Here is a 26,931-nt window from a genome sequence, read left to right as displayed (position 1 = left end):
TTTGGTAAGTCTTGGGGGGGGGGGGGATTAAGGCGGTGAGGGGGTAAATTTTTATTTGCACATATGGACATAGACTCAACTTATGGAATTCTCCATATGTCCATATTGACCGCAAATGACCCCCCCTTTCGACTTATGGACTTATGAACATAAACTTTTGGTCTGCACATCCCTAGCTGATGCAATATTTTGGCGGAGAAAGCGGGCGCTGAACAGTCAGCGCACATTTTTTTAACATGCTCCCAGGCACACACAGCCCTGTGGGGGCGCCATGCAATATTTTAATTAGGGGGGTCACGTTAGCAAGGAGGTGCTAGGGTTACTTGCACGCCCCTAGCGCCTGCTTGCTAAGGAAAGCCGGAGTGCGTCGGCGGTCTGCCGGTTAGGAAAACTGACACCGTTTATCGGCGTCGGTTATCCTAAACACCGCACAGCCAGGGCATTCAAGAAATGGACGCTTCTCAATTGAGTGTCTGTTTCCTTCACCTGACTGCCAGCGTTTTTTTTTAACTTTTTTTTTTTGGTTAAATTTGTTTACTTTTTCCTCCTAATTAATATCGCAATGATATTAAGTAGGAGGCAGTATAGAAAAGCAGTTTTTTCTGCTTTTCTGTACTGGTTTAAGGAGCGCTCAGCAATTAACGCCTGCTCCAGGAAAGCGTTCATTTCTGATCGCTAAATGTGCATCCTAGACGCACATTTCTTTTTGGCATCAGGAGTGAATGCTAATAGCTTCAGTCACATGCATGTGATTAGTGCTATTAGATTCACTCTGTGCTGGACGTGCATTTTAGAGGCGCTAATCCATTTATTGCACAATGGGATTAATTAGTAGGGATGTGCAATCCTTTTTCCCAAATTAGGCAATGTCAACAAAATTGCCTAATTCGGAATGGTTCGGGAGAACCAAAAAATGATTGAATATTTTCCGAAATTTCGGAAAAAAAATTCATTTTTGAGTTAGTGTGCGCTAACTCCCGATAGTGCGCACTAACCTGAAAATCGGGGTCCCTGGAAAAAAAACCTTGAATTGCGGGAAAAATGAAATTCCTGTGTGTGTGTGTGGGGGGGGAGGGGCCGAAACGAAGCCCGACATGGAATTATTACCCGAAGCACATCTCTATTAATTAGCACCTATACAACCCGCATCCAACTGCGGGTTATACAGTGTGCTCGGCTGAGCGCACTGTATTGCATCAGCCCCATAGTTTGAAATTAAAGGCAAAAAAATCTGAGATGTTATGGATAACTTGCCTGGACAGCGAGTGGGTTTGCCAATTAGAAGTAGAAAGAACAGAGTTGTTTTCTAAGAATGTGATTCATAGTCTTAGGGTGTTATTAAATAATAAGCTTTCTATGGAACCACAAATCTCCACTGTTGCAAAAACTACTTTTAATAACTTGCAGAAAATTTTAACAATCGCTTTCATATCTCCCTAAGAGATAATTAGCCACAGTAATTCAAGCTGTAATAACCAGTAGATTGGATTACTATAATTCTCGCTACTAAGGTTGACCCCCCCCCCAGAGATTGGTACAAATATTACAGCACTTTCAAATGACTGCAGGTAGGGTCCTTTCCTTACCGGTTCCCAGGCCAGGGCTCATGTGACTTCTATCCTGAGGGAAATACATTGGCTCCCAGCCATCTGCAGAAAATAAATGGAAATTCTTCAGTTTGTTTACAAAATAATTGAATCAGTTGGACCTGTTCTGTCTTTAGGAGCTGCTGCCTCTGTACAAACTTTAAAGATCCTTGCGTTAATCGCAGCAAACACGTCTTCATAGTCTCTCCCCTCTCCCCTGCTTTTGTAGCTGAAGTTGGAAATTACCCTCAAAAAAGCATTCATTTATGCCGACCCTAATTTCTGTAATACTGTCCCTTATGCTATTCATGTTGATTTCTACTATCTGAGTTATAGGAAAAAGGTTGAATCTTGATTATTTGATCAGGCTTTTTCTCTGAGTTGAAATAGGATTGGTGGTAGTATGTCTAGAAAGAGTTTCTTGATAGAACATGAATAATTATTATCTAGGGTTGTTGTTGGCAGTAGGGATGTGAATCGTTTTTTGACGATTTAAAAAAATTGTCGATATTTTTTAAATCATCAAAAATCATTAGAGTGTGTGATACAATACAAATTCCCCCGATTTATCGTCAAAAATCGTTAAATTGGGCACGGGAATTATTTGTGGGGAGGGCGGGAAAACCGGCACACCAAAACAACCCCTAAACCCACTCCGACCCTTTAAAACCAATCCCTTACCCTCCCCCACCCTCCCGAACCCCCCCAAAATGTTAAATTACCTGGTGGTCCAGTGTGTGTGTGTGGGGGGTGTCCCGGTGTGATCTCCCGCTCTCAGGCCATCGGCGCCATTTTGGCTGCCACTAATATAAATGGCGCCGATGGCCCGATAAAAAAAAAAACACCTGATCCTTTAAACCAACCCCCTTAGCCTCCCCCACCCTCCTGACCCCCCCAAAACCTTTTAAATTTACCTGGTGGGCCGGGGGGGGGGGGCACAGGGAGCAATCTCCCGCTCTCGGGCTATCGGCTGCCACTCATAAAGATGGCACCGATGGCCCTTTGCCCTTACCATGTGACACTGGATGCCCTTACCATGTGACACTGGATGGCCGGCGCCAAGATGGCACCGGCCATCCAGTGCTCCTACCATGTGACAGGGGCCGGCCAATGGCACGGATACCCTGTCACATGGTAAGGGCAAAGGGCCATCGGCGCCATTTTTTTTTAGCGCAGCTGATGGCCTGGGAACAGGAGATCACTCCCCGTGGCCCCCCTGGACTACCAGGTATGTGTAAAATTTTTGGGGGGGTCGGGAGAGTGGGGGAGGCTAAGGGGGTAATTTTAAAAGGTCGGGTGGGTTTTTTTTATCGGCGTGGGCCTCACTAAAAAAAATTAGTGATGTGAATTGGAATCGGAACCGATCCCAATTCACATCTCTAACGATCAGATTCCCCCCCCCTCCCCAGCCAAACCCGATCGTTAAAACGATCGGGCACACGATTCACATCCCTAGTTGGCAGGTATTGGGGTGGGATGGGAGGGAAGGGGAGGTTTTAGTAGTCTATTAAAGATGGGCTGGGATAAATGATTTATTGCTGTGGTTTCTTTTGGGTGGGTTGAGGGTGAGAGATTGAATTTGGATGGTTTTGAATTTTATCTTTATTGTAACCACTTTGAGCTATTTGACAAAGGTGGATAATCAAGTCAAAAAAATAAATACATATATAAAGTGATGAGATGCCAGGGTACTCATCACAGTTGATTCCCAAAGAACAACAAAGAAAACAGAAAGCTTGCTTTAAAAGGGAATGCCACTTTAAAGATTTTTATAAAGCACTAGAACTACCAGTGAAAACTATATCTCCCAAAAGCCTTGGGAGGTAGGGATGTGAATCATGTGCCTGATCGTCTTAATGATCGGGTTTGGCTAGAGGGGGAAAAAAATCTGATCGGTGGTGATGTGAATCGGAATCGGTTCCGATTCACATCGTTATTTTTTTTTTAGTGAGGCCCGACCTTTAAAATTGACCCCTTACCTTCCCCCACCCTCCCGAACCCCCCCCCCCCCCAAAAAAAACTTTTTATGATTACCTGGTGGTCCAGTGGGGGTGCGGCGACCGATCTCCCGCTCTCGGGCCATCGGCGCCATTTTGGCTGCCACTCAAAAATGGCGCCGATGGCCCGATAAAAAAAAACCCACCCGACCCTTTAAAAACAACCCCTTAGCTTCCCCTACCCTCCCGATCCCCCCAAAACATTTTAAAATGACCTGGTGGTCTAGTGGTGGTCCCGGGAGCGATCTCCAGTTCTCAGACCGTCGGCTGCCACTCATAAAGATGGCGCCGATGGCCCTTTGCCTTTACCATGTGACAGGGTATCTGTGCCATTGGCCGGCTCCTGTCACATGGTAGGAGCACTGGATGGCCGGCACCATCTTTAAAGATGGCGGCGGTCATCTTTACGATGGCAGTGGCCATCTTTAAAGACGGCGGTGGCCATTTTTAAAGATGGCGGTGGTCATCTTTACAATGGCGGCGACCATCTTTAAAGATGGCGCCGGCCAGCCAGTGCTCCTACCATGTGACAGGGGCCGGCCAATGACACGGAGACCCTGTCATATGGTAAAGGCAAAGGGCCATCGGCGCCATCTTTATGAGTGGCAGCCGACGGTCTGAGAACTGGAGATCGCTCCCGGGACCACCACTAGACCACCAGGTCATTTTAAAATGTTTTGGGGGGATCGGGAGGGTAGGGGAAGCTAAGGGGTTGTTTTTAAAGGGTCGGGTGGGTTTTTTTTTATTGGGCCATCGTCGCGCCATTTTTGAGTGGCAGTCAAAATGGCGCCGATGGACCGAGAGCGGGAGATCGGTCCCCGCGCCCCCACTGGACCACCAGGTACTCGTAAAAAGTTTTGGGGGGGTTCGGGAGGGTGGGGGAAGGTAAGGGATTAGTTTTATAGGGTCGGGGTGGGATAGGGGTTGTTTTGGTGTGCTGGTTTTTCCCCGCCCTCCCCCCTCCCCCGATTTACGATTTTTCACGATAAATCAGGGGAATTTCTATTGCATCGCGACTCTTAACGATTTTTGATGATTTAAAAAATATCTGACGATTTTTTTAAATCGTCAAAAAACGATTCACATCCCTATTGGGAGGTAGGGCTTGATCACCCTTGACTGGGGACAGGAAGGAAAGAGGCAGGGGAGTGCTCTCAGCAGGTATATATTATATGGCTAAAGAGCAACTGTAAAGGTAGGAGAGCTGGCCTTGAGAGGCAGCAGGAAAGTAATCAGTTTCGGGGCTGAAATTTTAGATAATAAACAAGAGAGCTTGGAGAGTGATCCACAGGAGAATTCCTCTGACGTGGGTGTAGAGCAGTGGTTCTCAACATTTTTTCTATCAGGACACACCTGAGAGATGATGCTCACATGCGTGCCACACTGAACATATGACCATCATGGGACTAAACATAAACCTATACACTGCATCCACAGGAGTCCCCCACTTCCTAATAATGGGTGCAGAGTAGAACTAAGACAGTTCCCTGTACAACTTACTATGCAAAAAAAAAAAAAAAGATAGTCTGATTCTGCTGTCATCTTAATAACCACACAAATATCCCCACCTGGTACTTATATTTTATATAGGGTATTCTCTGTACACCCACTCAAGATTTGCTTTTAATTTTGTAAATTATCGTTTTATTAAATCAAATTTAATAGAAGAGCAGGGGATGGTTTCATATATTAATGGGCTACCTCCTCCTCGGTGCCGTTGTTGTTCTAATCATTAACACACCCACCAGCCTCCAATGTTTTCATTCAAAATTGTGTTATTAAAAATCTCATGAGATGGGCTACAGAAAAACCCCTTTCTTTTTTATTTTTTATTTCATAATGTGAACTTTAATAAAATATCAATTATTTTGTTTCGTGTCAAGCACTTTTAAACTGTTCATTCAGCCGTCGAGAATGTTACGCTTGTACTTAGCTTTTAGAATGTCTCAGATGCTTGACACAAAAGAAAATAATTGATATTTTATTAAACTTCACATTATGAAATAAAAAATAAAAAAGAAAGGGGTTTTTCTGTAGCCCATCTCATGAGATTTTTAATAACACAATTTTGAATGAAAACATTGGAGGCTGGTGGGTGTGTTAATGATTAGAACAACAACGGCACCGAGGAGGTAGCCCATTAATATATGAAACCATCCCCTGCTGTCCTATTAAATTTGATTTAATAAAACGATAATTTACAAAATTAAAAGCAAATCTTGAGTGGGTGTAGAGAGAATACCCGATATAAAATATAAGTACCAGGTGGGGATATTTGTGTGGTATATTACATATTCACTTGGTGAGGATCTCATTTGGAAATATTGTCATCTTAATAACAGCATCACAAACCTCTAATACCAGGTGCATTGTAAAATAATACAAACCAACCCCACTCTGTACACATCTATCAAACCTGCCATATTGCAGCAGCACTAACTCCAAGAAATGAAACAGAAATAGCCCTGCCCCTGAAAAGGCAGCAGTTCACCGCCAGTGCAATTATCATAGTGAGAAAACACAACAAATAAGGCTGATACTAACTTCTAGTAAAGTATCTCATCTCAGTCATATACACACAGAGTACAGACAGACCTGCCTTCACCAAATACAGAATAAAAGACCACGACCACAAATTACAAATGTGGAAACAAAACCTGGAGTGGAAACAAATCCTAGCATGGAAACCCCAAGACCACCTTCTGCATGCAGTGCCAAACTGGAGACTAGAAACAAAAATATTTCCTCCGACACTAAGCAAAGTTCAGAGAGAAGAAATGCATATTCTCAAAACTGACAGAGTATGGCCCTTGTAACCTGTCAGTCCCTTCCATGCCCCCATCACCCCTCACTTCTCCCAACTACTCATATCATCCCGTCACATGCTCATATCCCTGTCCGACATTCCCAACGGCCTTCACCGCACATCCTAGTCCCCATGCTCCCTCTCTCCCATGTTCACTCTTTCTGCCCTTCCCTACCCAGAATATCACTGATCACCTCTTTCCTATCCCCCACTTCCTGCTCCCTCTCCCTGCTCCCTCTTTCCTATCCCTCACTCCCTCACTCCCTGCTCCCTCTCCCCAACCCTCTTTCCTATCCCCAACTCTCTGCTCCCTCTCCCCAACCCAGCTGCTCCACACCTCCATCTCTCCACTTCCATCTCTCTTCCCTATCCAGCAGCCCACAGCCCCTCCCTCCTCTGCCTCTCCCTACCCAGCAACCCTAACCTCCTTTCCCCCACCCCTTCCTATTCAGCAGACTATTGAACTCCTATCTTCCCACGCCTCCTGCCCAGTACATTTTCCCCTCCTCCTGGCTCCCAGCCAGCAGAAAAGACTTGTCCAATCTAGAGTCTCCCTCCCTCTTTATCAGCAGCAGATGAGGGCAAGAAGCATTGAGGACTCTGAGGAGAGGAAGATGAGGCAGCAGCAGCAACAGATCTACAGAGCATGCACCTTTCTCCCTCATGCTCCTGCTTTCACATCCAGGCCCCATGAGGTGAAGAGAGCATGGGCAGCCTCACTGCCAGGCCAGGCAGAGGAAGATAAAGTTGATGTCCTGCCAGGCCCATATGAACAGGAGGTGGTGATATCTCACTCTGATGTGGGAGAAGGAGGAGGGAACAACGTCCCACTGGGCCAGGAAGAGGAGAAGGAAGCAAGAGCAGCTTCCTCTCATACCCAATGAAGGAGAAACCAGCCAACTCCCGCCCAGACTGATGAGGAAAGAGCACCCTTCTGCTAGGTCTGCGACAATCCTGCCGTTACCTCCCCACACACTAGTGTGTCCCCACACACCTGCTGAGAACCACTGGTGTAGAGGATATGGCGTATATACAATATTAAAAGGAAAGCACATCGGTTTTTTTAAGCAACTTGAAACTGAGTTAGCTTGGTGTATTTTTCTCTTTTTAAATACATAAAGGCGAATTTTAAAAGCCTGGCATGCACATCAATTAGGGGATGCAAGAAGTCGGGCTTACGTGCCGACTGTATTTTATGTTTAACAATTTTTATTGGTTTTGCAAAAAAAATACAGAACAAAAAAAGCGCCCCTATTTGCACATAAATGCTGCAGTGTATACATCTCAAATATGTCCAAAAAGGGGCAGGGCCTACGAGTGGTATGGGACGTATCAGGGCTTGTCCAAGAGAAGTGCATGTGCCCCAGAGCATCTAACTTTACTTCTGCTATGGATGACAAATAATTTATAAAGGAAAAAGATAGAGTCATTTTGGAGAGGTTTAAAGGGTCTGTGGCAACTGAGGGAAGTACAGGCTATCAAACCAGGGGGGGTCTGGTGGACCTAGCTGTTAACTGGGCAAACTGGTGGACGAACTGGTATACTAGTAATGGCACCCCTTTTAAAATTTCCTGACTGATGCAGTAGAAGCAGATTTGCACGCTCATGCGCGCGCGAGCTTAACATTTGGTGCACGTGTGTGCGGCCGGGCTATTTTATAACAGGGGCGCATATACCCCCCGCAAGTTAAAAAAAATGGCCACGTCCCCGGGAGTGGGCCGACCCATGCAGCTGAGAGTATTCCAGCCTCCTGGGACTATCGTGGGAGGCGGTGCTCCGCAGGCTGCATTTTTTCAAAAGCTGTTGGCAGAGCTACAGAACCGTTATGAACGGAGAGACATGTTTAAAATCATTTTTCTTTCTTCTTCCTTATTATGATTAAACATTGTTCGGGACAGTGTGTGCTCTGTTTAAAGCCTTTGATATGAAAAAAAAAATGTGTTTGGCCAAGGTTTTTGATTAAGCCTGAAATTAAGGCTTGAGAAAGCTTTCTGGCTTCTCTTCGCCAGAAAAAGCTTTAAAACTGAGACTAGAACTGTGACCTAAAAACCATTTTTAAAATTAAAGGACAATAGAAAAGGATTGCAAAGGGTATCTATGTTGACCTGCGAATATCGCGCAGTTAACTGCGAAAGCTTAAGCTGTGTTATACAGAGTTTATCTTCCTTTAAGAAGAAATTCTTTTGAGGACATTACCCGGAGGAGAGCGCCTTCTTGACAATAAATGAAATAAATTTAATGGAAACAAATTGAGGCAGTGAAATGCATTAACTTGGGAACCAAAACAAACTGAAATGCCAACAAATTGAAATTGCAAACCAAGCCAGATATTCTTCTGTGTGCTTCCCTAAAGCTCAACATGCTCCTTCTCTTTCTTTCTTTTTTTCATTTCTTTTTTTATAATCCTTTCTTTCATAGTCCTTCCTGAAGGTAACACCCAAATCCTCGTTCTTGAAGTGGGGACAGTAACTTTTAAAGAGCCTCGCGGGTGCACATGTACGCACGTATGCCGGCTCATGGCCAGAGACGCCTCCATTTTATAAAATATATAGAACAGGCTGAACGCATGTACATGTGCTCACAATTTTAACTGGACGCACGCATGTGCGCGCAAATGCCAGCTCTACCATGTAAGTTGGCATTACACCTCTACCCTCTTTCTCCAATTCGTTCTCAGTTCTCCCAGTTTAGGGATAGGACTTACAAACCCCCCTAGATTCACCCTTCCCCTCTGTTAGCCCCAACTGATAAAACCCTACTGCCTGGCCAACATGTTTTTAATGTACTGCTTATACATCCTCCATAGTGGCAAGGGGACCCCGGCGCACGCCTGTGTGTGTGTAAGTGTTTGCACACACATCTCTTGGCCTTCCCCAAATGGCTCACAACCTGCTCAGACCATGCTTATGCCCGCCCCTTTTTCTGAAATTTTGACCTGCGCACGAACCGGGAGTTACACGGCGTGCAGTGCACGCCTTCCCCACTTGTGCGCGTATCTCTTGGCTTTGACACGTGTAGGGCTTTTAAAATTCACCTTTAAGTGTGCACTCTCCTCCATCAAACATGAACTTGACTTGTTCCTCTTGAATTTGATGAGAATCGTAGTTACTTATTGGTTGCAAAACTCTGATATTACCCCAAGCATGCTTCGTATCGCTATCTTTTTCACCAATTGGTGTGCTCAGCTTCCCTCTGCTTGTAAACGGTGGGAAAGTAAACCATATTAGTAACAAACAATGCCTTGGGATAAATTTTAAAAGATACGCGCGGGTATCCATGTGCACACGCTACCCGGTGCGCACACATGGACGCCTGCTTTTATAACATGTGCACGCAGGTGCACGCATGTTATAAAATCGGGGTTCGGCGCTCACAAGGGGGTGCACACTACTGCATCTTGCATGCACCGACGCCTGCGGCCTTCACCCGTTTCCCTCCAATTTAGGAGTGGCCTGTGAGGGAACTTCCCTTCCACCTACTCTATGATTCCTACCCCTTCCCCTATGCTGCCCATCCCCTAGCCTTATTCTAATCCCCCACCATTTCTTTAACTTACCTCTTGAGCCTGCCTCTGGGCAGGCGCAAGTTGTGTGCGCCGGCCGCCTGCTGGCACGCGATCCTCCAACACAGTGGCAAATGGCCGCTGTGCCAGAGGCCTCTGGCCCCACCCCGCCCCATTTCCGGACTGCCCCGCACCCTCCCCGCCCCTTTTTTGAAGCCCCAGGATTTACACACGTCCTGGGGCTTTGCACGCGTCGCCGGGCCTTTATAAAATAGGCCCGGCGACGCATGTAACACCCCCCCCCCCCCCCGCCACGCGCCTAAATCCTACGAAAATCTGCTCCCTAATGTTCACAATCAATAAAACATTAAACTGGCAGGAACGTTCCATAATTCACACTAAATCCCTCAATTTTTCCGGCAGAAATGTCCCACAAGTTGAGAGCCAAATATGAAGACTGGATCCTTTAGGCGGTTTCTAAGCCAGCCAGGTTTAAATATCTTTTCAATTGTACCTTTGTGGTGTGGAGCCTGCCTGTCTTATAATCTTAGCTGCATCACACATGCTGCTGTCCTCAAGGCTGCTGGCTACAAGGACTTTATTTTCAAAGTAGATGCTTTAGTAAATAGCTTACACAATTTAATTCACAGTTATCCAGTGTCACTGCAATCAAAACAGTTTTCTTTTCTCTTTTCCTGCTCCTTTTGCTACAGTCTTCTTTACTGACTCGGTTTCAACGTGGAACAGTAGGCGTTTATTAAATAGAAGTTCCTTGTGCTCTCAAATCTTTCAAGGTACAGGGATACCACAATTATATTAACAGTGAAGTTAAAATAAACTAGGGAGTTTCACCCTCCCAGGTAAGGTATAGGGGTAAGGGGTAAGTTCCCATCCTTTCAGTTACTTCATACAATTTAATTTACCATGTTCAGCCTCCCACTGGAAAATTCCAGGATCCACATTTTTTTCTTTCAGGAGTATAATTTTGATTAGCATTGCAACAGCTTTTGCTACATGGAGTCTAGCAGCCGGCTGATTTGATACTTTTAAAATTTAAATCCAAACGGCAGCCTCTGACATCCTGCATCTGCATTTTAGATCCTCTCGTCGGTCTCCTGGAAGAACCTAAGAACTTTTCTCACTGGGTTTGTGGCTGCAGTCTCACAGGGTTTCTGGTTGCAGTCTCAACTGCGCTTTCATGCTCAGGTAAAACCTGAGCGGCACTGAATTATACTGTTACCTTATTTAAGGGCCGGGCTAAGTATAGTTCAGCACTGCATGTACCTACAGATGTCTCTTGTTTCTTCTAGTATGCAATGTACCTGTATTTAAATGTAATAGGGTTTTAATGCCCAGATTAGCAAGGCATGGGTATCCACAGAGACGCGAAGAAGTGTAGTGACATTGGTTATACTTCCCCAATGACAGGTGCCTGACAGGTTTTGGAGATTGGACAGAATTAATAAACTGAGAACATTCTGAACACTTTCTCTGAAGCAGTACAGGCCGTAAGGTCAGAGTATCCGGATCTACTGCGGAGGGAATGCGTGCTTGGAGTTGGGGATGTGAAGCGGGGACGGATTCGTCCCATTTGGTATTCGTATTCGTGGGGAACCAAATCCTTTGCATCCATTCTCGGGGGACCCCGATCCGTTCATTAGTTACGTATGTATTTGTTTCCCAAACAAACCCCCCATCCCAACCCTTTCAATTTAATTAACTACAGCCCCCCACCCTCCTGACCCCCCCAAGACTTACCAAAAGTCCCTGGTGGTCCAGCGGGGGTCCTGGCACGATCTCCTGCAATCGGGCTGTTGGCTGCCGGTATTCAAAATAAAGCCGATAGCCTTTGCCCTCACTATGTCACAGGGGCTACCGGAGCCATTGGTCGGCCCCTGTCACATGGTAGGAGCAATGGATGGCCGGCACCATCTTGTGTTCCTACCATGTGACAGGGGCTGACCAATGGCACAGGTAGCCCCTGTGACATAGTAAGGGCAAAGGCTCCCTCCCAAGGCTTGCCAAAAGTCCCTGGTGGTCCAGCGGGGGTCCTGGAGCCATATCCTGCACTTGGGCTGTTGGCTGCCAGTATTCAAAATGGTGCTGATAGCCTTTACCCTTACTATGTCACAGGGGCTACCGGTGCCATTGGTCGGCCCCTGTGACATAGTAAGGGCAAAGGTCAGGAGGGTGGGGGGTTTATTCATTAAATACGTTGTATTCATGGTGGTTCGGCATACGTTTTGTGACCCCACGGATACAACGAATAGGGACATATACATTGCGGATTGCCAATACGTCGAAAACAAATGCACACCCCTACTTGGAGCAACTGTGTGTTGTTCCTGGCAGGAATCTTGGAATGATTCCTTTTGAGGGAAAACTATCTCAGGTTTCTTGCTCTTAGCGGAGTCATTCAGATGTGTCTTATGTGAAGAAGTAGATACACATTCAAGCGTAGCCTGAAGCTTCAGGGAGTGTGTGTAGCACCCAGGAAGGATATAGCATAGACTTCTTTTACCAGTATGAGTTTGAATAAGTCTTGGAGAAGATTCAATTTGAGAAGAATCAAATTCTGGTTCAGGGATCTACCTGGGGTTTCAGATTTCAGTGGAGGAAGAGGCATTCATCAGGCTTAATCTAGTCACATAAAGGGCAGCCTCTAAGTATTGGAACCCTTGGGACAAACCTGATAGGATCTTGAAATTGGAGGAAGTCCCTGCTTGTTGATAAACTATATTTCTGTGACTGTTTGGATATTTGGTTCTGCTATGGATGATGTTGCCAAAGGTGTACACTGTGTTAAGTCATTCATTCTACAAGTACCTCAGTAAACTTTTATTTTTTGAACCAATTCAAACTGTTGTGAATGTGTTTTATTACAGGCTCTGAAGCAAGTCTTGGCTGGAAGAATCCTGGGAGACCCAGGCATTGCAGTTTAGCTGAGTAGCAAATCTATTTGCCACCTTATCTAACCTGGAGCTGCACAGAGCAGTGCATAAATATTTGGCATTTAAGAACAGGTTCATTGCACTGTGACCTTGAATGCTAGTGAACAGAAACAGCAAAATGTTGTGTCTTTGTGATGATACACTTGGAATGGTTAGGTAAATTCTTTTGCACTCAACGCACAATAAAGCTCTGGAATTTGTTGCCAGAGGATGTGATTAGTGCAGTTAGTGTAGCTGGGTTCAAAAAAGGTTTGGATAAGTTCTTGGAGGGGAAGTCCATTAACTGCTATTAATCAAGTTTACTTAGGGAATAGCCACTGCTATTAATTGCATCAGAAGCATGGGATCTTCTTAGTGTTTGGGTAATTGCCAGGTTCTTGTGGCCTGGTTTTGGCCTCTGTTGGAAACAGGATGCTGGGCTTGATGGACCCTTGGTCTGACCTATCATGGCAATTTCTTATGTTCTTATGTTCTTAAATATTGCAAGTCATTTAAATCAAACCAGATTAAAAAAAAAAAGATAAATTTGCACCACTCGAATAGCAGAGTTTTTCCAGGCCAGTCTTTATTGCTTGTGTGTTTGTGCCACTAGTACTTATGTAGGGTTGACTAGGCCCCACTGTACTTTTAAGTAAATAATTTTCTAATAAGGGGAAATCTAAATTGAAGGTGGTCACTTAGGAGTGACAGGGGGGATGCCTCTCCTAAAGCGTAGGTCAGTAGTCATTGGGAAAGGTTAATAATAGAAATAAGAGGTGTCTTGGGTGGAGCCTGGGGGAGAGGCAGCTAAGATGCTGTGCTCTCACTGCTCTGCCTGTGACTCCATTCATTTATATTCTGCCTTTCAGGCACTTCAAAGCGGATTACATTCAGGTGCCGTAGGTACTAATAGGAGAGGGGGTGGCTTCTTCTCCTGCAAGTGGCTAAGGGCTGTCTCAGGAAGATCCAACATTTGGACATCAGGGAAAAGATTGTTCTTATGGGAAAAAAGGGGAGGATTCTTCACAATTCTTTTGGGGTCTGAAGAGTTGGAGACCTCTTAAGAATGATGCAAAGACAATGGAATCTCTCAGTTTGATAACGAAGTGATTTACATTTATGGGAGTTTGGAATTTTTAAAAAAAAACTGTTTCCTGCTTGTGGATTTTGCACCACTTTAACTGCCTAGTTTTGCTTAGTAAAATCTATTTTGTTTGGGGAAAACAACTTTGGATGTGAAGACTGTTTTGTTTTTTTAGAGGTGAAATGGTCTTTCTGGACATGTTAACACTAAGCCCTTGTTTCAGCCTATGCGGTATAAGAAGGTGGGGAGGCACCGTTCTGTACAGCCCCTCCCTTTGATAATGCTGGAATGGCCATCCCTTTTTTGAGGATCTATGAGCAGCTTTCTTCTGCTAGATCTGGGGGCCAGTGCAGTTGATTTTTGTAATTATAGGAGTTGTCTGGAGTTTTTCCCTAAATTTGAATTTTTGTGGCCTCCTCTTTGAGTTCAGAGTCTGTGAGTCAGGCCAGGGATCTGGTGGGCAGGACTGCATCCTAGGAGATTTTCAGACTTAAGTGGTAGGAAGCCAGAAGAGACCACTGGACACTGCTTAGAGGGAGCAAATGGGGAAACCTTCTCTCTGGGAGCCCCAGGCTAGGGAAGATCTGCCCTTCTGCACCCTCAAGGAGGACTGAGGGCTGGTGGTGAACTGGTGCCAGGATCAACTGGTGGTTTGCTCCTAGTTTTGGAAAGCAGAGTTTTTCTTGAAGATCAGGGAGGAGGTTTTGACTGCCCCTACCAAGAAACAACCAGAGCTGCTTATTCCTGAGATGATTATTATTATTTTTTTATATACTGATATTTGATCTGAGATATCACATCGGTTTACATTCAGGTACTGTAGGTATTTCCCTATCCCCAGAGGGCTTACAATCTAAGTTTTGTACCTGAGGCAATGGAGGGTAAAGTGGCTTGCCCAAGGTCACAAGGAGCAACAGCAGGACTCGAACCCTGGTCTCCTGGTTCATAGTCCACTGCTCTAACCACTAAGTTATTCCATATATCACGTGATATTGCTCTATCTCATGATATATGCTGTTTAACCTGCATTAGAACACTACCACAGCTTGATACATAACCCAAGTTTGTACCTGAGGTGATGGAGGGTAAAGTGACTTGCCCAAGCTCACAAGGAGCGACAGCAGGACTTGAACGCTGGTCTCCTGGATCGTAGCCCACTGCTCTAACCACTAGGCTATTCCTCCCTCCCATCAGGGAGTTGATTGAGAGAGAAAAGAAGAACAATCAGCTAACTGTGAGTAAGAGCTCCTTGGGACCATTGAAGACATCCAACCAGAGTATTCAGCCCCCAGGGGGAGAGAGGATTTTCATTGTCTGTGCAGAGGCCATAATTTCACCTTTTTACCATTTTTGGAAGGAGTTATCCTGACCAAGCAAGGGTACCCTGCGCACCTGGGAATGCTACTTAGTGAATATTCCCCTTGCCCTGGTAACCGAGACCCATGCAGGGACAGAGGGAAAGGACCACAACTAAAGGGAAATTTGGTGGTGCAGGGGACTGAGTGCCCTGTTTCATCCGAGTACCCAACAGTAAAGACTTTTATTTTGGACATTAACATTAAAGTCGCCAGTGCATTTATGGACACTCATTGCACATACACTGGAAGAAAAGGACTCCTCCTTGGGGGGAAAGAGAGTACCACAAAAAGTCACCCCTGTCACTCCGGGCCCTGAAAGGAATGTCCTTCCCCCCCACCATCAAAAAATGCAGCCCCTGGAGGAAGAGACAGCTCTGCTCTGAAGAGACATTAAATTCTTTTATGGCCCCACCGGTGTGCAGCCAGCACCTGGGGTTGGGGTTACAATGGTTATCCCCTTTAGAGTCCTATAGGTTAAGCCTTTCGCCAACATTGCACCAAGCGGGCCAGTGCTCAGCAGTACTTGGAAGATGACGCCCTTGACAAAGGCACTTTTGAAGCAGAAAAGACATTTTTGCATCCATCCTTATTATTATTTTTTTTTAATCTGCACCATCCATAGTTTATTGTAACCCGTGCTGGACAAGACTGAGAAGTCACGAGCTAGAAAAACTGTAAAATAAGTAAAGTAAATAGTTTGAGAATTGTGATTAAAAAAAATACCTTGATTATCATCAATGTGCATAACAGAGTTCGGACATTTAAAAAGATGAAATGGCATTTCTGTAGCCCAGCCACAGTCTGAAGACTTTAGTTGCCAAATGCTTTGTCGTTTTCTCTGTCTGTTGTATGGCTATAATATTTATAAGGAAAGGAAAATAAAGAAAAACAAACCCACATGCAGTCAAGAAGCCTTGTGGCTGTATTGATCCTGAGGAAATCTACAACTGCATCTTTGTGCAGCTCTTTGGTTGTTCCAACCGAAAGTACCAGAGCCTGCCAGGAGGACAGCAAAAGAGGTGGGAGTCCTGCAAGTTCTACAAAGTCATGCGGGGGAAATGGGGCAGACTGAGTGGGTTTTATGTCAGCAAGCGGGCGCAGCCTCAGGTTTCACAGCTCCCTGCTTTGTCCACAAGGCATCGCTGCCAGTCCTCCACAGCTGTCTAAAGCAGAACCGTGCAAAGCCTGTTTGCCTTCTTTTACAGCAAATAATATTTCGCAGAGCTCCCTCAAGGCACATTGGAGCAAATAAAAATAACATATAACATCGCTGCATGAAGTACTGCAATAAAATAGATGTTCCTGGTTCTGAAAAAGTCTCACTGGAGCTTTTGACTTTTTTGAAAAATCTGAAATTTCTCTTTTTATTATTGACATTTTTTACTCTGGATTGTAACGATCTTTCCTTTCCTACTCCTATTTTTTTTTTTTTTTTTTTTTTACTAGTGTCTGATATTTTGCAAACAAATTCTGAAGAATTCTGAAAGGAAAGCTGTGATGGGCGTTTATCTTACCTGGCGCTAAAAGGAGATAAGCCAGCAGGGAAATTCAGAACAGAAGGCCTTGTCCCAGGGAGGAGAAATAAAGAACACACGAATAAAGAAATACAAAGAAAAGAAAAAAAAAAGAAGAGAGACTCTGGGGGTGGAGCGTCGAAAGAGAGGATCAGAAAGAGGAGAGGGGGAGGATTGCTGAGAGACTGGGAATAAACAGGGATGGCTGAGGCAGAATCCTCGGGTTAGGACCCAGCGGCTGCTAGGGCTTGAACCTGGAGCAGGGAAAAAGAAGAGCGGGGGTTTAACCGATAGGTCAGTCCAGCATCACGGGGGGGGGGGGGGGGGGAAGGTGCAAAGTTTGGGAAGAATGACCTCTTTCACTGACCTTGACCCTACCCTCCCAGGGATCTGGAGCTGTGGGGAAAGAGGAAGTGTTCGTAGCAACTAGAAGGCTGGCTAGTCCTCTTTGTCCTTGCCCGTGCCAGATCTTGCGCTCGTGCCTGGCTGTCCCTGCAGATCCTGAGAACTGTACCTAGAACTCCCTGACCAGACCTCAGGACCGACCTGTATTCTACTTAACACAGAGGGCAACTTTCAAGCAACGCAGCGTGGCCCCCAGATATGTGCGTGTATGGCCAGGCGGAGATCCAGGATAGTATTTTATAACCGGCGAGTATGAGGTATGTGCAGATTATTAAATATGAGTATGCCTATCCCCAGACACATATGCATAAGTTATGATTGGATGTATATACTGCAATGCATTGAAAGTGAATACTTTTCCTACACATTTTACAAACATATGTGCATATGTTTTATGTGTGAAAAATATTGCGACTCGCTATTATCAAATTCTTGCGGAAGTCAGTATGTTTTGAAACATGCGTGTGTATTTGAAAGCACCAGTTTGCTGAAGCCTCCACCAGTTCACTGTTAGGCCTGTCGGTCGCAGACGGCTGCGACCGCATGTACTTACTTCTTGCACCGCTCTCCTGCCCTCCCTGGGTCTGTTCGCAGAGCGGGCCAGTCTATACCGCCGTGCTCCCCGGGACTCCTCATGGCGGCATGGACTCCGTCACCACACAAAACGACTTCGGGCCTTCCTAGGCACCCACGGGTTTCACCTGCCCCGCCTTTGAAGCCTCTTCGGTGGGAACCTCGGGGGCATCTCTGTTTGATGATGTCATCGGACTTCTGTATTTAAGCTCCACCTTTTCCCCCAGCTAGCCGACTTGGCAAGAAGTTCCATATGTGTCTACAACTCCTGCCTTCGTGTTCCTGAGACTATGCTACCTAGCCCATGCTCCTGGACCCTGTCTGGCACCCACTCCTCAGGGGTCAGTGTGCGCTCCTACGAGGACTTGCTCTCCTGGCCTACCCCACTCCTCGGGCTGGATCTGCGCCTCCTGGGTCCTATACTGCAAGGCCTTCTACTTCTCGGGATTTTCCCTGGAACACCATGGCAACCTGTGAGTTCTACGACAGGGTTTCCCCGCTCCTCAGGGTTGTGTCTGTGTCCTACACAAGACTGTCTGCGCCTCCCCACTTCTCAGGGCCATGCCTACAAGTGTCAAGAGACTGTCAGAGCTTCCCTGCTCCTCGGAGTTGTGCTCCCCTATATCACTGTGACTGTCAGCTTCCCCCGCTCCTCGGGGTTGTGTCTACACTGGGCTGCCGGCATTCCACTGCTCTCTGGGACACTGCCTACGTCAGCAGCAGTGATCTGGCTTGGGCTTCCCTGCTCCGCGGGTTGACCTGCGTCATTATATCAACGCCCTCTACACTGCACAGCTCCGCCCCTCGGGACTGCTTTACCGGAGAACCTCCTACACGGCCAGTCTTGCGCCTTCCACTCCGCGGTCTGTCTGGTGCCTCTCCCTTCAGGGTCTCAGTCCAGGTACTGCCTCCAGCCTGCCATCCTATTGGGGTATCCTCCTGGTCCCTGGGGACCTCTCCATCACTGTGCCCTGGGCTCCCCGCTGTGCCTATATCTCGCCTCCTGATGGTGCGGACCTGTGGGGCTCCTCCCCACAGGTGGCAACAACTCCCATCTCTGGCCAAGGGTCCACATACCCACAAATCATAGCATTCACCCGGTCCTGCCTCTCCAGGTCATTGACACTCATTTAATTCTTCATTCTAAGCACCTCCAGCTCCCCTACATCTCCCACCCAATCAATAGTAAACATTAGATGAGTCTGACTGCAATTGCCCAAGATAATTAAAAGGTTCAAAATTACACAAGTTGTCAAATATATGCAGATAAGTCTCTTATAAAGTAGTAACTTGTCTTGACCCTACCCTGGAATGCCCTTAGGCTGCCTCTTTTTTCGTGCATAAATTTGCAGACTAGCCTGAAAATAGGCATCTACTTTTGATGCTTGTAAGTACAAGCTACTTTTGCGTGTATATGCTAATTTTACATGCGCACATGTTTTGAAAATTCACCTCATAGGTTCCAGTTTAGACTATTACTACAGAGCTTAGGCCTCTTTGTACTTCCGGAGCCAGAAATTGCACAATCCAATTTCCATGACTCAGAATATGACCCAGCAAGTAACCCCAGATAGTATCCTCCGACATTACCCCTGCAACTTTCAGAACCACAGGTATGGTGGGAATTAATCCTGCCCAAATGCCAGGGCAGGTGGGCCCCGTGCCTGCATGCGTGAGCCTAATGTGGCATCAGGCTCTCTCCCGGCATGAGTGCCGCGTCAGGGGGTGGGAGGGGGAAGGCGAAGGGGAGGCTTCGTGGGCGGAGCACTGTGACTTGCGCGCTCATAGCCCTGATTCCCCTGGGAACCACACACACGTCTTTTTAAACTTTCAGGGCTCTTCAGCCCCATTGGCCACCAGGGAATCAGTCAGCAGGGTGGGGAGGAGCTGCCTCCCTGAGCGGGAGGTCCTGCTCTCACCCCCTCCTTTTTTCACACTGCCGTTCGGTTGGCGTTCCCTCCCGCCCGCCCTATTTCTTGTTATGTTTGTTTGTTTGTTTGTTTGTTTGTTTATTTATTTATTTATTTATTTATTTATTTAACGTTTCTTCTATACCGATGACCGTTCACACATCGCATTGGTTTACAGTGAACACAAAACCATCGGGCAAGGCCCTTACATAAAACAGATAATATATTGAACTAGATTACAAATAATTAAACTGTGGGAGGAGCCCATACATCAAACTATATACATCAAATATGTACAAAGTTAGTGTTTGTACGGGGAAGTTCTTGTCGCAGCTGGGCGTGGCAGGTGGCCCGAGCCTACTTAGGGGGGGCATGACATGCTGATTGATTGTATGGCTTGGCAGGTGCCAAGATCCATTTTCCAGAAGGGCACAATTGGGTGCAGTTGTCCCTGCAGGACTCCTTGCTGGGTGGTGGCAGAGGCCGAAGGTTCGGCTCCTTGCTGGGCGGTGGTCATCATCAATTCATCGGGGGGACGGGACTAATATTCGGGCTCGGGCACTGCTGTTTGTTAAATAAAGCTGTGGCCTTGTTGATTCCAGTTGTTGTCCTGTATTGTTTGAATGGTCACTTTTTGTAAACGGCATTGGCGGAGGGAGGAGATAGTCCTGGCTGCCTACATTATGAAGGAAGCCATTAGGGGACAGATGGCAGTAATGACCATGGAGGCTCAAACCCTGCAGCAACACTATTAGCACAGAGGGGCCGATGCAATATGCCGAGCGCACTCTTAGGGTCTGATTTTAAAAAGCATTTACATGCGTAAAACTGGGTTTTACGCATGTAAATGTACTTTACTCGAGTAAGTGGGCTTTTGAAAATTGCTACAATATATGCCATTGAATCGTCCATAGGATTTATTCGCATAAGTGCACTTTACGTGAGTAAATGGCTTTTGAAAATTGCTACAATAGTAGTTACATTTATGCACGTAACTCCTTTGAAAATTACCCCCTTAATGAGCAGTTAGATGCGGGTAAAATAGGCGCTAAACAATCCCCTAATGCAATAAGGGGATTAGCACCTATTTTACCTGTGCCTAACGTGGAGTGAATGAGATAGCTCTCATCACATGCAAATACATGTGAATGAGCCTATTACTCATTCACTCCCAATGCAAAAAGATAAATGTGCGTCTCAGTCGCATATTTATCACTCAGATATTAACATCTGCCTGGAGCAGGCGTTAATAGCTGAGCGCATTGAAAAGAAGTACAGAAAAGAAGAAAAAACTGTTTTTCTGTACTTCTTTTTCAAAAAAAAAAATAATAATAATTTGGCAGACCGCTGAGTTATGAAGACCGACGCCGGTAAACTCGGCGTCGGTTTTCATAACCTGCCTGTCTGCCAGTAATGAAAACGGTCGCATTTCGGCAGGTTATGAAAACCGACGCCGAGTTTACCGGCGTCGGTCTTCATAACTCAGCGGTCTGCCAGTAATGAAAATGGCCACTGATAAACTCGGGGGCCGTTTTCATTACTGGCAGACAGGCAGCTGCGGCGGGTCGCGCTAGGAAGGAGGCACTAAGGTCGCACAAGCGACCCTAGCGCCTCCTTCCTAGCACGATCCCCTAATTTAAATATTGCATGGCCCCCCCCCCCCTCCCTTTGGGGTACCACGCGCGCGTTAAGATAGCGGGCGTTGACTGATCAGCGCCCGCTTTCTATGCGCTGTTATTGCACCAGCCCCAAAATGACTCTGACAGCAACACAGTGCTACACTGGATCTCATAACATTAGCCAACTTACAGGCCGAGACAGTAAGGAGCGGTAGGAAGAGGTGCGTTAGGGCCGGGCGCACCCGTGTTTGCCGCACGCACAGTTCGGATCACCTACCACTCGATATTGTATTTAAATAGCTTGCAAACGCAAGCCGCGTCCAAGAAGCGTCCGTGAAGCGTTAGGCCCGCGCAATCCATTTTACTGTATAGAGCGTGATACAGCGCCTATACAGTATCCTGGGTGCGCTGGTACATTTCAAAATGTCATTTCAAATGACGTTTGAAATGACAGGTACTAGGGGGGATTGCGAGTCCTCTCTCCCCCCTCCCGAAGCAAGGCAGGGAGAAAATTAAAACAAAAGTGAATAAAGTGTAATAAAAGTAAACTTACTGCATGTGAATTTTCTTTGAACAGTCCTCTCTCTCTCCTCCTCCTCCCAAGGCGCGTACTGCGGCTCCCCTGCCTCCCGGGGGCAGCCGGCGGCGAAAGCGGCTTCCAGCAGCCCCCGCCGGCGGTGAATGAATGCACGCTGGTGTACGCCTGTGCGTGCAATTTTGGCGCTCACGGCGTGACGTCACGATGTTTGACGTCACGGCATGTGATGTTGGCGTTCGCTAATGCACTGCCTTGAGCGCCCAAATTGCAATCATTCACCTTCGCCGGTGGGGGCTGCTGGAAGCCACTTTGGCTCCCCTGCCGGCGAAGGTGAATGAATGCACGCCTGTGTACGCCTGTGTGTGCAATTTTGGGCGCTCAAGGCAGTGCATTAGCGAACGCCGACGTCACATGCCGTGACGTCAAACATCGTGACATCACGCCTTGAGCACCAAAATTGCATGCACAGGAGTACACAGGCGTGCATTCATTCACCGCCGGCGGGGGCTGCTGGAAGCCGCTTTCGCTGCCCTCCACCTGGATGAATGCACGCCCACCGGCTCCCGCCTGGATGAATGCATGCCCGCCGGCTCCTGCCTGGATGAATGCACGCCCGCCGGCGCGAACAGGCGTGCATTCATTCACTCACCTACCTTCGCCGGCGGGGGCTGCTGGAAGCCGCTTTCGCTGCCAGCTGCCCCCGGGAGGCAGGGGAGCCGCAGTGCGCGCCTCGGGAGGAGGGGAGAGAGGACTGTTCAAAGAAAATTCACATGCAGTAAGTTTACTTTTATTACACTTTATTTACTTTTGTTTTAATGACATGTCGAGCCGATTTTCGCCCTGCGCCTTGCTTCGGGAGGGGGGGATTTTGACCGGAGCCTGCCTATTGCTGTCACACCGCACTAACGCCAGGGTAAGGGTCCCGGGGGGTGAGGGGGTTGTTTGCCCATGAAATTTCGTCTCTCTGACCTGACTCTCCACACTAACGCAGGGGTAAGGTTAGGCGGTAAGTTAGCAGGTTAAACACACGGCAAAACTGCAGGTTAAAAAGGCGATAGTTGGGGCGCACATTACTGTATGGGAGGGAATAGCTAATCGGAGCGTTTACATCTCATATACATGCTGCGGGCGGAAAGGGTTACCGGTTGATTTAAAGAAGCGGTAAGGATGAGTTAAAAAGGATAGTGAATCGCGGGTTGAACTTAAGCGGCCAAATTGTGAGTTAGAAGCGGGTTAGAAGCAGGGTAACCGCGGCCGCGCTTTACTGTATCGGAATGATAGCATAGCATTGACTAAGTAACATTGACATCAAGCCAGAAGTAGGTAAAAAGGAATCCTGCTGCTGGCTCAGCATAGGACATTTCAGGGTCAAAGAAAGGATCGGAGTGATAGTGGGGGGGAGAGGCATTCACATTTCTTTTTCACAGATTGGGTAGGAGAATGGGGGTGAGGGTCACTCAACCCTATCTTGCAGGGGTTTATTTGTTACTATAGCAGGTGGGAGGAGGACAACAGAACAGACAAGACCAACAAAGCATCTGGGCACTGACACCAATAAAACAACAAAACACCAACACAGTGACACAACATGAAAATATTTTTCATGTACATCCCTAGAGGTAGTGTGGTGCTGGAACCAGAGAAACAGTATGTTATGACCGTCAGTTGCAGATGGCTGCAACAACGCCTACTTACATCTTCCGCCATCCTGCTTCCTGCTCCGGGCCTGCTCGGCATGCAGTTAAGCCTCTGCCGCCGTGTTCCCTAGGGCTCCTCGTGGTGGGTTAGATTCCGCCATCTACCATGCTGACTCCGGGCCTTACTTGGCACGCGCATGTGCCACCAGACCTTCTTTTAAAGCCACTTCGGTGGGAACCTTGGGGGTGACCCGGATTGGTGACATCATAGCATCAGAGTACTTAAGCTCCACCTTCTCCCTCAGCTTGCTGACTTGGCAACGAGTTCCATTACTTCTCTACGAGCTCCTGTTCCTACTGTTCCTAGTGTGTCACCATCAAGTCTCTCCGACTCTGGACCCTGCCTGGTACCCGCTCCTCGGGGGCCAGAGTGCGCACTCTACGGGGACCTAGTCTCCTGTCTTCCCCCGCTCCTCAGGCTAGCCCTGCGCCTTCCAGTAAGTCCTATCCTGTGGGCTCCCTGCTCCTCGGGTCTGGCTCTGGGAACACCATCATCACCTGGGTGTTCTATCTCCGTGCTTCCCTGCTCATCAGGGAAGTGCTTACTTTTTTGCCTGGGACTATGGATACTACCTCGCTCCTCGGGGCAGTACACTTGATTCTGCTACCGGGCATTATCGGTGCCTCCTGCTCCTTGGGACTGTCCTACGTCATTCGCTGGATCCCTGACTCAGGCTTCCCTGCTCTGCGGGTTGGGCTATGTCATCGCACCAAGTACCTCCTTCACTGTGCAGCTCCGACCCTTGGGGTTGTCTCTACGGAATACCTCCTGCACGTCCTGTGTCGTGCTCCCCACTCCGCGGATCTGCCTAGCACCATCTTATCCAGAGGCCTCTGCCCAGGTACTAACCTCTATCCTGTTCTACGTACTGCGGTAATCCCTTTCTGTTGTGTCTAAGCTCTGCTCCTCGGGACCACTCCACAGCCTCTTCCAAAAATTCTCTACTGTGCCAGACCTCTCCTCCCGATGGTGTAGGACTGTGGGGCCCCTCCCCATAGGTAGTAACAATGGTCACCTCGGGCCAGGGGCCCACATACCCACAAACTATTACAGATTGCCAAGTCCATGGACCCGGCAGAGGTCTCGGCCCTCCAGGCCATCCCTGGCCTAGCACAAAGGATCAGCGAACAGCAAAATTCTTGGAGTCTCTGGCAGGAGCCATTGACAACCTGAACACTTGTCTAGACGCTACTGTGACTGCCACCAATACATCTATCAAGCTCAATACCTTCACCTCTATGCCGGTTTCTCAGCCAACTGTGCCCTTGCTGGCACCTCCATACTTCTCAGGGAACCCTCTGATGTGCAGGGGTTTCTTGAATCAGTGCCACATGCACTTCTGTCTACTTCCCAGACGTGGCCTCCAAGACTACGTACATCCTTTTCCTCTTGGATGGTAAAGCATTGACCTGGGCATCACCCCTCTGGGAGTGAGCTGACCCTGTCCTTCGAGACCTTCCAGGATTCCTGGCCCTGTTCTGGTCTGTCTTTGAAGACCCTGGACATACAACCATTTCTGGGTCATCTTTTCTTCACCTCCAACAGGGCTCTCGTCCATTGACGGACTACATTATTGAATTTAGAACTCTTGCTTCGGAACTCCACTGGGAGTCTGACTCTCTCCGCTCTATCTTCCTCAAAGGTTTGAATCCTTGGATTAAGGATGAGTTGGCAGCTCGCAAATTGTCTTTGTCCATGGACTCTTTAATAGACTTCACTGGGTGTATTGATTGTCATCTACAAGAACTTTCTCAGGAGTCCCGAGCATCCCAGATGTCTTCCGCAGGCTCTTCGTGTTCCCGATGTTCATCTTCTCCCAGAGTGAACACCTCGCAGAGTCCAGTGGAGGAAGAACCTATGCAGATGGGTCGGAGCAGACTCTCACCTAAGGAGCATCAATGTTGCCAGCAATCTTGCCTTTGCCTGTACTGCTGCCAACCTGGACATGCCATCGCCTCTTGCCCTGTCTGTCCAGGAAACTCTCAGGCCTAGGTTCTGCTGGAGGACTATTCCTAGGCCTGACTTCACCATTTCCTTCATTGACTCTTCCCGTGTCCATTAAGGTGGACAACAAGGCATTTCACACCTGGCATTGGTCGACTCTGGAGCTGGTGGGAATTTCATATTGAAACAACTCATGGAACACTTGAGGATTCCCACCATCCGCTCTCCAAGACCCTTATTGCTCTCATCTATCCACGGAGAGCCTCTCCCTGGGGAAGTTACCCACATCACAGCTCCCATTCAGCCACTCATTGGCACCCTTCACATGGAGACCATCTCCTGCTATATCTTGGACAAGGCTATTCATCCTGTAATTCTGGGACTGCCCTGGCTACGACAGCACACTCCACAGTTTGATTGGGCTACACTACAGCTTTCTCATTGGGGACCCTCCTATTATGAGAACTTCCTAGAGTCTGTCTCACCTGTGCCTTGTATGACTACCTCACTTTCACTTCCGGCCTTCCACCACAGTATGCCTCATTCTCTGATGTGTTTTCAAAAAAGGCCCAGATACTCTACCCCCTCACTGCTCCTACGATTGTGCAATAAATTTGCTACCTAACACAGAGACTCCTTGGGTATTATCTATCCTCTCTCGCAAACGGAGACCCAAGCCATGTCTGAGTACATCCTGGAGAACCTGGCCAAGTATCCCGCTGGAGCAGGATTCTTCTTTGTAGGAAAGAAAGATGGCTCTCTCCATCCCTGCATCGATTAGCAAGGGTTTAAATGAAATCATTCTCAAGGATCGATACCCACTGCCTCTTATCACAGAGATTTTTGACAGGCTTCAAGGAGCTAGGATATTCTCAAAATTGGATCTCTGCGGAGCTTACAATTTGGTCCGGATCCACGAGGGCGACGAGTGGAAGACCGCCTTTAACATGCATGACGGCCATTATGAGTACCTGGTAATGCCCTTCGGGCTGTGCAATGCGCCCGCAGTATTTCAAAACCTGATGAACGAGGTCTTCAGAGATATGCTTTACCACTGCATAGTCATTTACTTCGACAACATCCTAGTCTTCTCGCAAGACCTTCAAAGCCATTGCCATTGCCTTCGAGCAAGAGACCGTGCCTTTTCTTAGCTATGTGGTATCCAGCCAGGGGTTTTGAATGGATCCTCAGAAATTAAAGAACATCTGTGATTGGCCTCTAACCACGGGCCTCAAGGTGCTTCAGAGATTCCTTGGCTTTGCCAATTACTATCGCTCCTTTATTCACCACTATTCAACCCTGATTACACCATTCATAGCCGTGATTCACAAGGGGGCCAACCCCTCTCAGTGGTCCCCCAAAGCCATGAACGCTTTTCAGGACCTCAAAGCTGCTTTCCTTAAGGAACCTTGTCTCCGTCATCCGGACCCTACATGGCCATTTGTCGTTGAGGTCGATGCCTCTGAC

Source organism: Rhinatrema bivittatum, chromosome 1 (assembly GCF_901001135.1).
Source record: "Rhinatrema bivittatum chromosome 1, aRhiBiv1.1, whole genome shotgun sequence".
Taxonomy (NCBI): Eukaryota; Metazoa; Chordata; class Amphibia; order Gymnophiona; family Rhinatrematidae; genus Rhinatrema; species Rhinatrema bivittatum.
This window is presented reverse-complemented; position numbering follows the sequence as displayed.